The sequence below is a fragment of the Neomonachus schauinslandi genome, chromosome 15 (genome assembly GCF_002201575.2).
Source record: "Neomonachus schauinslandi chromosome 15, ASM220157v2, whole genome shotgun sequence".
In the NCBI taxonomy this organism is placed as follows: Eukaryota; Metazoa; Chordata; class Mammalia; order Carnivora; family Phocidae; genus Neomonachus; species Neomonachus schauinslandi.
The window spans coordinates 42,030,959-42,037,841 of NC_058417.1; the positions used below are offsets into that span (position 1 = coordinate 42,030,959).

The 6,883-nt window shown below is 62.5% G+C and overlaps 1 protein-coding gene across 1 annotated transcript in view; it reads left to right on the top strand.

The window, feature by feature from the left end:
- DBF4B (DBF4 zinc finger B) overlaps positions 1–6,883 on the top strand; it is a 39,040-nt gene that overhangs the window by 21,396 nt on the left and 10,761 nt on the right. The gene's annotated exons all lie outside the window — the stretch shown is intronic.

Below are 6,883 nucleotides of genomic sequence, written 5' to 3' on the forward strand. Positions count from 1 at the left end.
CGCCCCCCTTTCCCCCCCCCCCCCCGCCACCTCCCGGTCTCCCAGCACCCGCAGAGGACTGCTCCCCGGAGTTCCCTGGGGCCGCAGCAGCCCCCAGCCTGAGGGCCAGAGACGCAGATCCTAGCGCTACCTCTGCCGAGGGCTGCGCACCGCCCGGGGAGGGGAGCGCCTCAGGCCTCCCCGCCAGAGCCGGAAGAGCCCGGGGCCTGGCCTTTGAAGTCCAGGTGAACAGCCGTGGTCTCGGCCGAGCTCTGTGGGGTCGACAGAGCCAGTCCACCCACTCACTGGGTCTTGGGGGGGTGCCAAGAGAGTCTGGGCTGGGGGCTGCTCTCTGCCACTACCTCCAGCCGTGTCGCGACTGGGCGGCCCGCTACGGTGCGCTCGTCCCTGCCAGCCGCCCGCTGCAGGAGGCAGGGGGCGGGGCGGGGGGGGGAGAGGGAGGGGCCGCAAAGAAGCCACCACAGCAGGAGCCCTGGCCCGGCTTCCTGTCCCTCTGGAGGCACTTGCCTCTTGCTGCGCCCGGTTTTTTTGTTACCCACCCCCACCCCAGCCTCCTTTCCCAGGAGCATGTGGCTCCCCTGCTGTCTGAAATGCCTGTGTGTCCCTCCCCCGGCCCCCCACGCTCACACACACAGATCCTCAGGAACATATGAAGCAGAGGAGGGGCTGGCTGCGGCGCCCCCAGAGCTCCCTCGCCCCTGCGTTTGGTGGGAGCCCAGCACTGAACGGACCTTTCCCTTGAGTCCGGGGATGGCCAGACCCCCCCACCCCGCTCTTCCCTGGCTGCCCCCCCTTTCTGCTATTCCAGGGTCAGCGGTTCACCTGCCAACTTCTGCATCACCCTCTTCCCTCCCTCCCTCCCTCCTTCCCCAAGGACCTCCCCTCATTTCTTTTAGCCAGGCCATTAATCTGGAGACAGAGATGGGTTTGCTATCGATCCTCTGGCCACTTTTTTTTTTTATTGCATTTTGTGCTGTGGTTCTTCTCACCCTTCTCTGCCTCAGTGCGTTTGTTTCTTTAAATGTTGGAGCTACAAGAAGCCTGGTGCTATTCTGTGGCTCATTTTGGAGGAAGAAAGGGGGGCCTAGCTGCGGGTGAGGACCTGAGTTGTTACTTTGGAAATAGAGCAACTCTGTGTACAACCCGCATAGAGGTCATGTTTGGCCTTTTTATGCCATTCCTGTTAAATTTCACAATTAATCTTGGTTCAGGAACTGTAAATAAATTTGTTAATAACAAACAGCAAAGGGATAGGGCTGGAGTGCAGTGTGTCAGGCCTCAATGTCCCCTCCAGTGACCCAGAGCAGGGCCACGGGCCCAGCAGACATGGGCAGAGTAAGTGGCCAGCAGGATGGGAGCGCCCTGCGAGTGGGAGAGCATACGTCAGCCGCCACCCTCCCCGGCCCGGTCCCAGAGGGCTGCAGGGGACGGGGGCTGCATCTGTCCTGTCTCCTCTGGTCACCGACTTGGTTCTGCTGCCTGCCAAGCGGTCGCTTACAGAGGGCATGCCCACAGCCCACTGCCAAGGAAACTCCTCGGCCCTAATGAGCTCTCCTGCTAGGGGCCCTCTCCCTTGTGCCCTGTTGCCTCTCCCACAACACCGCTGCTCTGGATGAGAAGTTTCCCCCACCCCTTTCTCAGACCCCTGGGATATCCTCCCGTGCTGCTCAGAGACCAACACACCCAGTGCCAACACCCTCCTCGCCATCTGCCCAGGACCTCACAGCCGGCTGGCCTTCCCCTCCCATCTCCACCGTTGTGACCTTGGACATCTTGGACATCACCTCTCAGCCAGGCCAAGGCCCCGGGCTGTCTCTCCCTATCCATGTCTCCGTTCCAGCCTCCAGGAAATAAATTTAGAGGGGACCGAAGGAGACCTGAGCTCGGACAGATGGGTGCTGGCCCTCACGTGTGGCCCTCAGTGGCTCCTTGACTATTGGAACCCCCTTCCGCTCCTCCGCAGATGACCTTGACTCAGACTGTGCAGGCACCGCCTCCCCCTGCTCTCTGTCCCCTTCCCACATCTGACTCTTGCGGAGGGAGCCGTGTCCTTCCTGTCACCGTCCCTGCTCTCCGGTCCACCCTGGCCAGCCTTGTCAGATTCCTTTTCGGATTTGCCATGTCTTCTTCCCTCTGCCCTAAAACTCCACTCCTTGATTCGGCAGCCCCCCCACCCCTTCTCCAGCCACTTCCTGCGGTCTGCAGCTGCTGCCTCCATGTCTGCACCCCGTCGCCCTCCCAAAGCCGCTGAGGCTCTGCCTGAAGCGCTCCACGGGCCTCGGCCGGTCCAAGGTCACTGGATAACCCGAGAATTACCAAAGTCGGCTTCCTTCTCTCCTTTTCCACCTTGAAACCTGGCTCTCCTGCTCCGTGACCCCCCACCAGCCTGGTCCTTCCCTCCCCCAGCCTCTGCCCTCTGTACCAGCCTCACTCAGCACGGGCCTGAGTCAGTTCCTAGAACCCTGACCCGCCCTCGGCCCCCCTACTTCCCCAACGTGGGACCTTCGTCCTCAGCCCTGTGCGCTGCTCTCTCCCTTCGCAGATGGGACCTGAATTGGTAGCTCGGCCCCTGGCTCCCTTCTGAATTCTCCTCTTCCCCCAGCTGGGTGGGAATGCAGGGGGCCTAGCCCCAGCCCGGCTCCCACTGTGACTTCCGGCGAGGCCCTTGACTACTCTGGGCCTTGGTTTCTTCATGTTTCGGCGAGATGAGATGAGATGAGATGACTTCAAGGGTCCCTCTTTCCAATAATAAAATCCCTGATGGCCAACAGGTCCCTTGTATCCGTCTCTCCTGCCACTACCACAGACCTACTTACCTAGAAACTCATCCCCCCCTCCAGGACCGGCTCCCCTTCCTGCGCCTCTCCTGGCGTCCTCTCCCTCAGCCCCTCAGCCCCTCCCACCAGACTCAGGTCCTCCTGGTCACTCTCCCTGCTGCCCGGCCTCTCCTCACAGCCACCCTGCCTCCTCCCCGCGCTCTGCCACCTCCTGGTCCCTTGTCTGGCCACCGCGGGCACTCCAGCCCTGAGGCCGCTCTCGGTCACTGACCTGGAATGCCCCTCAACGACAGCAAGAATGCCCTGCTCTTCAAGGCCTGGTTCCATATTCCCCCGAAAACCCCATAGTGTATGCCTTCAGGCTACACAGGCCCGAGTTCACATCCGGGTCCTGCCCATAACTGACCTTTGGCAAGGATCCGGAGACACTTCTTAATCTGAAAAACAGAGGTAATGGCAGTCTCTGCCTCACTAGAAAGTTGCAACAATTAGATCTGTTTGTGAGGTTCTAAACACTGTAACACATATTATAAACCCTCAGCAAACTTTTCATCGGCTCTCCCCTCCCCCTGCCCCAACCCGTACCTGTGAGGCTCCTCCAAACCCTGCAGGAGAGCTTATTTTCACTGATCTCCCATCTGGTGACCCGCAGCCCCATCCCCAGTGTGTATTTGTGGCTGAAGCTGAGGGGCTCTGTGAGACACCCTGACCCCAGGCCCCCCCACTTTCCTACAGCTGGTTCCCCAGAACCTGAGGAGGATGCCATGCGTGGGGGAAAGGGGACGGTGGTGGGTGCCACACCTTCCCCACCCCAGCATGTTGGCCCTTGGGGGCATGACTACAAACCTCTCAAAGGTTGGGCGTCCCTGGGACCCCCGGCGCCTCCAATTCCTCCCTGAGCTTCAGATTTCTAAGGAAGGGTTCACAAGGACGACCGAGAGCGGGGAGAACTAAGCCTCCCTCGGGAGAGCTAGCCAGTCAGAGGGGTGGCTCTCTCCCGGTGGGAAGGACAGGGCGCCGGGCTGGGATCTGGGAGGGAGCAGAAGGCACTCCTGGTCCTGATGCTCGGGGCATTTTCTCTGCGCTCCACCCCCAACAGCATGTCAGCGAGCAGTCTCCCCAAGTGCTGGGTAGAGGGCTCCGAGGCCCCCAGCCACTAAACAGTCCCTTGGGTCCAGCACAAGGGCCACAAAGCTGGTTTTCTCCTTGGCACGTCTGGGGCCCCAGGGGCAGTGCGAGCCTGGGGCCAGGGAGCGTCCCGTGCACGTGCACGTGCACCAGGGGCTGTCCCGAGCGCTTGAGGCCAGCCACTCCAGCCCCCAGCAGCACGGCCAGGAAGGGCCTTTCCAACCCCCATTTCACAGAGAAGGAAACAGGCTCAGAGAGGCTGGGAGACTGGTTCAAGGTCACACAGCCCTTAACCAGGACTGGGACACCAGCTGGTCGCCTGGAGTCCTAATTCCTGCTGTTCGCAGGGCACCCCCCTGCCCCTCGCCTGGCATGGTCTCTGCTACCGGCCTCGCAGCCTGGGCACGGGGCCTGGACGGCCTCCTTTGGCAGGAATCACCGCCCACCATGTCTTCCAGGATGGAGTTTTGGGGCAGAGAGAAGGAGAGGGGCCAGGGGCAGCAGACACCCCTCCCTTACCTGCAGCTGCTGGGACTACATCTTGGCCCCGCATCAGCCCACTTTGGCCCCCGTGCAGGAAAATTTGAGGGAAGAACTTGGCTGAAGGGCAGGACTTCAGGGAAGGCGGCCCCAGGCCTCTTGGTGGCAGAGGCTCCTGAGGGAGGGCTGGGGGTGGGGACCAGAGCCTAACAGCTCCCTCAGCAGGGGGTGACCCAGAGGGTGGCATCAAGACACAATAGTGGCCCGAGCCTCTGATTTCCAGAGTCCTGTCCTCCTCGTGGGGCAGACGAGCAATGGGCAGAAGGGACCAAAGGAGCCCGCCATAGCTGTGGCCCTGGGGTAAGCATCCTCCCAGGGAGCCCCTGCTTTGAAGAGAGGCTGGCTCTACAGCTCCTGCCCTCAGGAGAGAAGGTGGGGGAGAGAAACAAGCAGGCTCCTGCTGGGGCGAGGCGTGCGGCTGACACGGAGGACAAGAGAGGGGAGGTGGGACCTCGGGCTCAGGAGTGAGGTGTGGTCAAAGGAGGGTCAAGATCGCAGCTGGGCCTGCTTGAAGCTGCCACCCAGGGAGATGAGGGGCTGTTGGGGGTCACAGGGCCATACAATGGAGCCGCCACTGGAGCTTCCTCAGGATGCCAGCAGAGAGGAGTCAGTCTGGGGGCCAGGAAGGACTCTCAACAGGAACACCAAAGAACCAGAGCCACAGAAATCACAGCAATGCCCCTCAACCGAAGAGGCCCAGGCCACAGACTGGGCATGCCGTGTGGTCTTGGTCATGTCAGGAGAGGGGTCCAGACTCCCCCAGGCCCAGTGCCCCCCCTTGTGAAATGACAAACCCCGCCTGTCCTTTTGGGAGGCACACGGGATCGCGAATCACTGCTGTGGCCCAGAACAGGCAGGCCAAGGGGAACTCGCCCTGGGGGGCCTGGGGAGCGGATGGGATAGACGGCCTCTCACTGCCAGCTCTGGGACTTTGGGAAGCTCACATGGGCACCTCTTTTTTGGAGCCTCCGTTTCCCCTTCTGAAATGAGGAGCACAATCTCTCCCTCCTGACTAATTGAGTTTCTAGGGACTATCCCATAGTAGGTCCTCATTCCTGGGAGCCCCCTCACCCCTACACCCCGGAAGAGGTTTCCAAGGTGTCTCCAGAGTGAAGGACCATTTGGCTCAGCCTTGCTGAGCATCTGGGTCTGGAGTGGCAGGTGGTGGTTGGGGGTAGTCACCCCGGTCCCAGCATCAGCACCTCCCGGGAAATTGCCTTCTCACCTCTCCTGGGCCTAAAATAGAGCGCGGGGGGGGGGGGGGGGCCGAGTCCCCCGAGCCAGAGACAGCTTCCCCGTCCCTGGCAGTCCCTGGGTCCCTAAGGAAGGAGAGGACCCAGGAAGGGGTTCCCTGCCTCCACTCCTGCTCCTCAGCCCGGTATGACTTCGAGGATGCTCTGGCCTTGGGCACAAGGTCATGTGGGACCTCACCAGCCATGTGCAAGCCCTACCACCCCCCATCCATCTCAGGTCTCTGGTTCTTGGGATCCCTAGCAGAGATCAGAGATCCCAGCCCCCAGTATGGGGACCCATCTTACCCAGGAGCCCACGAGCTAAGCGAGGCGGCACAGGGAGAGAGGAAGGTTGGAAGGTCAGGTGGTTTGCAGACAGGGCAACCTAGTCTGGCCAGAGAGGGGAAGCTGGGGGGCTCCAGAGGTGTCTTCTGCTCCTCAAAGATTTGGGCTGCAAGGGAGGGGCAGGAATGGGGTATACTAACAGCATGTAAATGACCTGGCTAGTTGATAGATTTAGGGGAGGAATTCAGGAACCCAGAGGCAGTAGGCCCGCCCTTGCTGGTGGCTCTGGTGACAGCAATCCCCGCAGCCCTCCTGGAGGCAGAGGACATCTTTGGCCTGGAAAACGAGCCTGCAGGATGGAAAGGGGTCTGGACCCGGGGTGTGGGAGAACTCCGCAGTGACCTGCTCTGCTGCGGGTGGGTGAGAGATCCCTTCGGTCCCGTCCCTGGTCCTCCGACCTTCCCAGCTCCACCTAAGCCTGCGGTCGACCCGGGCCCTCGTGGCTGGGTACAGGGAAAGCCCGTCCTGGGTACCGCGCCGGAGGGGCAAACGGGAGCCGGACAGCCACGCCCCCGCACCTCGACCGCGCGGGCCCCCCCGACGGGCCGTCACCGGGTCAGAGCCCGGGGTCCCCGTGCTCCCTGCCTCCCTTCCCCTACCAACCCACGGGTCCTCGGAGCTCCCCAACGAGGGGTGGGGGCGGGGGGGGGGGAACGGGCGCGCTCTGCCCTGCACCTGCCGAAGGGGCCCGAGGAGTCGCGGGCAGGCGGGTCTCCGGGCGGCGCCTCTTTTGTCCTCCCGTCGCGGCGGCCCCGGCCCTGCCCGGCTTGGGGAGGGGGGGCCGGGGGCGGGCCCTGGGCTCACGTGCTCGCCGCTCGGCTCTTAACCCGGCCCGCCGCCCCGCCGGGATGGCCGCGGCCG